The sequence below is a fragment of the Trichosurus vulpecula genome, chromosome 3, assembly GCF_011100635.1.
Source record: "Trichosurus vulpecula isolate mTriVul1 chromosome 3, mTriVul1.pri, whole genome shotgun sequence".
NCBI lineage: Eukaryota > Metazoa > Chordata > Mammalia > Diprotodontia > Phalangeridae > Trichosurus > Trichosurus vulpecula.
The window spans coordinates 133,484,274-133,490,022 of record NC_050575.1 but is presented as its reverse complement, the minus strand read 5'-3'; positions in this window follow the sequence as shown (position 1 = coordinate 133,490,022).

The window sequence follows — 5,749 nt, the reverse complement described above, 5'->3', positions numbered from 1 at the left end:
GAATTTATTTTTTCCTTCCATTGTCCTCCCTACCTCAACAGAACAATTTTAAATATCTCTCATAATAAATACGCTTAGCAGAGCAAAACAAATTCCCACACTGACCACGTCCAAACTTGCACGTCTACGTCTTCTGCATGGCAGATTCAGCCTCAGTCCTCTGGACTTGCCGAATTTCGCTTTTTGACGTCGGATGCTAGAGGTCTGGAGATTTCCATAGTCTTCCAGGTGCTGAGAGTTAGGAGGAGCAGGAGAAGCTGGGTTGGAACACCTCTCGGAGAACCTCCAATAAGGAATGTCTCTGCAAGAAAGAAGCCGCGCGTCTCGTGGCATTCTGGGAGTTGTAGTACTGAGGATACCTGGGCGCAGGCGCAATTCTGAGCTAGGGATTCCCTGCAGCACCTTTGGTCGGAACCAGCTGGAGATCATTTTAGGTCCCGGACCCACTCCCAGGTATTTAAAGACTTGGGCCCGATTCACCACCCCCTGTCAAGCCCTCCGTGCAATCTAGTAGATTCAGAATACTGTGCATGCACTTGGACAGTTCCTTTCCCTTGAGGATACGCGCGCGCCCCAGGTGAAAGATCTGTGATATTCTTGTAACTGCCCAGCGCTAATTCTGCCTTTTAACCAGAGTAGGTGCCTATTTAGCTCCTTTGAAATGCCCATTAATATATTCTCACATCTTCAATTTACCTGGTACTTAATTATCTGCCTACATGTTGGCTTCTGCCTGCCCACTCACCCACCCATCCCCTCAGAAATGTAAGCTCCTTGAGGGCAGGAACTTTTCGTTTTTGCTTTTATATCTCTAGGGTTTAGCCAACTGCGATAATAGCAGCTGACCAAGTGTTTGTTGAATTTAATTGAACTATACCTTTGTTGGATGAATGAAACTCATTTTTGCCCGTTTGTATATATGGCTCTCTACCTATCTCTGCAGTGTCCTTAGAGACCCAGACTGAGGCTGGGGCTGCCAAGTCCTGAGTGTTATTGATTCCATCTTCTTTGTGTTCACAGCATCCCCTTTAGAGTCTACAGGTGTCTAGTATGGAGCACTAAAAGGAGGATTCTACAAAGGAGGCAAACATCTCAGGTCTAGCGATGGTACCCAGAAAAGTGACCTTGCCTCTAAGCCCCCAGGCCCCGGAAAGCAGGAATCCATTCTAAGAGGAGAAACACCTGTTTTGGGACCATTGGCCAGAACTTCAGGAATGAGCAGGGTTTGTAAGATTGTGTTTGTCCTTCATTCTCGAAGAGGACCATGACATCAAGGAAATGACATGACTTGCAGTTGACTTTGATTTGAGTGAGGGAGGGCTATGCAAGTTCACCAGCCTTATTTTCTCCTCCAGAACCATCTGGGTCCAGTGGCCTGACACTCACCAGGACTACTGGAGATGGCCCAGGATGCATTGGTAGACCTTGGCCCTTTTGGGCTAAGGTCTTTTCAGGTTCTCACTTTGAGTGAGGTAATGCCCATTTAGTGAATAGGCCTCTTTAAGAAGTTAATCAAGGGATGGCCCCTTTAATCAAAACTCTTGGTGGGGGGGGAGGGGAAATCAAACAGGGAGAGGAAGATCCTGAGGGTTCCTGGCCAAAAGAGAAACAGTTACTATTTACATTCACTCTGTGCTCGGAGGGCAGGGACCAATAGTCCAATCTATGAGCTCCAGAGTTGAATTGGGTTTAAGGCTTGGTTTGTCAGAGGCTGGTGCTAAAGCAGTTCCCAACCATGCTATCTGGCTAAACAGTATTAGAGTGACATCACAATATTCAGATGCTAATGAGGAGTGGGTGACTTTAGAGAATCTGACCAACATGCTTGGGTAGAAAATTGAGAATTACAGAAATTAAGAACAAGTTGTGGTTTGACTATATAGGAGGTTACACCTAGACTGACTGCAGGAGCCTTATTCATACAGAAGAGAGCATTCTTGGACCTGGAACCACCTTTCTCCTTAGAAAGCTTGCTTAGTAAAGAGGGTACCATGTTCCCTGGTGGGGCTTAAGTATACCCTGCACTGCACCCCTACTCTATACTCACCAAGAGATGATTTTGGGAAGATGTCAAAGACAGGATATTCTGATATATTTTAATGGGTCCTGGGTCAAGATTTGGAGTGGAGAGGAATCCAGGAAGAGAATAGAGCAGAAAATGCTTTGCAAATGTGTAGGTAACACATTAAAAGCTTTCTGAACTGTAGCTTGACAGCTTGGTGACTTTGGAAGTAGGTTTGGGTTCCTACTATCTAGGCTGTGGTCATACTATTTAGAATGTACTAAGACCAGAGTGATAGGATCTTTACTCTATAGACCTTCTCTTTGATTCAGAATTGAGGGTGGGGCTACTCCTGGGATCCCTTTGACCTCCAGCTTCCTTCCTAAGGCACAGTTGGGTGGATATAATAACACCCAGTTGTGCTGTGAGGATTTCTAGCTTGGTGAGTCTGGGAAGCACAACGCAAGAGATTTCTCTCATGGCTTCTTTCCCTTATACGGCTCTGCCTTGTCAGGAATCCACCCTTCCCCAAGAGAAGAGCACCAAGTAGGAAGGAATGAGTTCAGGACTCCTTATGACCAGGTCACAGGTAAGTTGGGGTTCTTTGATCTCTTTTCCCTCATATCCTTTCTCCTGCCTGAGAATAAAAACATTTCCTTCCCTTACTCTGGAACTTATAAATGACCTACATTAAAAAGTCCTCTCCAGGAAACCTGAGCAATTATTTGACTCTAGAAGACTGGGGGTGTTCTCATGTTCCCAGTTTACCTACTACTATTCCAAGCATCCTTCTCTTCTCTACCAAGATCCAGTCACTCAATCAGGATATGCAGTTGTATTCTCAATACTATGTTCTGGCATACTAGCAAAACATAAGAAATAGAAGACACAGTTCTTGTCCTTAAGAACCTTATATTTCATTGGGGAGACAAGACATGAACATTAAAATCACAATTTTAATTATTTTTAACTTATGTAGAAATTAAATAATGCAAGATGAGTCAAGACCAAAATGAGTGGCATGGACAAGAAATATGAGATCAGGGAAGGTACAATGTGGGCTGGGAAGCTCTTTTAAAAGAGGTGGGATTTGAGCTGGCCCTGAGGAGAGACAGGATTCAACTAGCTGTAAAAGATGGCCTAGGGAAAGCCAAAGGACCGGAGTTCAAATCCTATCCCTGATCCTCTGTATTTGTATAACCTTGGGCAAGTTACTCAACCTCCTTGGGGCTGAATTTTGTAAACTGGAAAAACAGAGCTTGAAAGGCCTCTTCCAGCTCTTAAACTATAATCCTGTCATCCTGTGGATACCATCAGTAAACACTTGGAGCTGGAGTGAACATGCCCTTTATAGAAATCAGAGAGAGAACTGACCTGGCTTAAACTGAAGTTGCATTAAAGTTTAGGAAGTAGTGGGGAAATAGGGTGGAGCTTGGTAGGGTGAAGCCATAGTGTATATGGCCTTGAATGTCAGATTGAGGAGTTTTGAATAGGTCCTGTAGATAAGGGATACTTTCTGTTCTCAGGGATTTCATGATTCTGCTCTCTCTTGGTTATCATACTGGTCTGACCTCTCTTCTATCTTCTTTGCTATGCCCCTTAACTATATGTGTACTCCAAGGTTCTGTCCTGGACAACTTCTCTTTCTGCATGTGGTGACCTCATCAGCTCCCCTAAGTTTAATTATCATGTCTACATGGATAACTCCCCAGTTGCTGTCCAGCCATAGGGTCTCTTCTGAGCTTCAGTCTTGTATCACTAACTGCTTATTGGAATTTGGAACAGGATATTTCAGATAGCTCAAACTTGGCATGTGTAGAATTGGATCCATTTCCTTTCCCAAGCTTCTTTATTGCTGTTGAGGATACCACCAACCTAGGTGTCTTTCTTAAGTCCTCATATTCCCTCAGTTCATGGAACCAATCAATAGTGGATTTAAAGTCAGAGAACTTTGCTTGACTTGATGCTGTCACTACCTAAATGACCCTGGAGAGATCACTTAAACTCCTTAGGCCTCAGTGGCCTCATCTTTAAAATGACAGGTTTGGACTAGATGACCTCTGAAGTCTCCCAAGTTAAAATATAAGCTCTCTGAGGCCAGAAACTGTTTAACCTTTGTCTTTGTATCCTGAGTCCCTAGCACAGTGCCTGGCATTATAGTGGTTATTTTAACATGCTTACTGATTGACTAAAGAAGAAATGACTTTTTGGGTTGAGGGGGGTGAAAGAAGAGTCTAAGATGTCTTCAGCATTTCTACACATCTTGCCTGGAAGAATATTGATCTAGATAGAGCAGGTAGAAGTGACCATCTCACTGTTTGAGACTAGACCCTACAGTATATAAATTATCACTGAAAGATGTATCATATGAAAAAATTTTCACATGTAAAAAATGACAACCAAAAATATTCTCTTTGCTCCCAGAGCTTTGAATTGTCTAAGGGTATGTCAGGATCTGGAGAAGCCAGTTACAGGAGCCCGAGGTTGGAGTTTATTGATGTTTTCCCAGACAGAAGATATTTATACTTTTCTGGACAAGAACATAAAATCCTTGGAGCTATTTTTCCTATAGCAGTATGAATATACAGTTTAAGATTTATATTTTTACTGTCCACAGAAAACCAAGAATTTAACCTATTTATATTAATTGTAGGCCAAATTACAGTTAGGTGGATTGGGAACTGGTTGAATTCCAACCACTGGAGTCCAATATTGAAATCAACGAGTAGACATTAGTGGCTTTGTATGTACTTGAAGGGAATGTCCCAGGAATTTGTCCTTGGTTCTGTGTTACCAATTTTTATCAATCATTTTGATAAGGTGTAGATGGCATACTTACACCTTCTGGTGACAAAACTGGCAGGGAAAGCTAGCTCATGATGACAGGATCTAAAGAAATCTCAAGAGGCTAAATAGTTGAACCGAAAAATTGAATTTAACCAATATTGTTGATGTTGTCAATCAGTTGTGTCTGACTCTTCATGATCGCATTTGGGGTTTTCTTGGCAAAGATGCCAGAGTGATTTGTCATTTCCTTCTCTTGCTCATTTTACAGGTGAAGAAACTAAAGCAAACAGGGTTAAATGACTTGCCCAGGGTCACACAGCTAGTAAGACTCTGAAGCCAGATTTGAACTCAGGAAGATGAATCATCTTGATTCCAGACCCAGCACTCTATCCACTGTACCATCTAGCTGCCCAAAAAATTTATTAAGCACCCGCTGTAAATGAGACGCAGTTATTGTGTGTATACTTATCTACATTTTACCTTCTTCAATAGAATCAAGCTTCTTGAGGACAGGGACTATTACATTTTTGTCTCTGTGCCCTCATTGCCTGGCACAGTGCCCAGGACATAGAAATTGTTCAATAAATGTTTGTTAATTGATTCATTGACCCCTTACCCAAAACCCAACTTTGCATATATCTTGGCTCTCTCAACCCATCCTCAAATATCTAAAATCAGTGGAAGTGAATGTAGCTATAGATGACAATTTCCATAATTCATTGGTCATCACAAGGATACAGCTTCTTATGCTTTCTGGCGCATGAAGAAAGTTGAATGCCATACAGTCCAGATAACCCTTTCCATATTTTGCTTGTGTTCCCACAGCACCTATCATTTCAATAATTTAATGCATAAATGGCAAAAGGTTAGTAGGGCCATAGTTGAAGTTGTCCTAATTGAAGCTCATTTGGAAAAATTTTTTTTCTTCAGTCACTTTGCCTAAACATTCCTAAAGTAGGA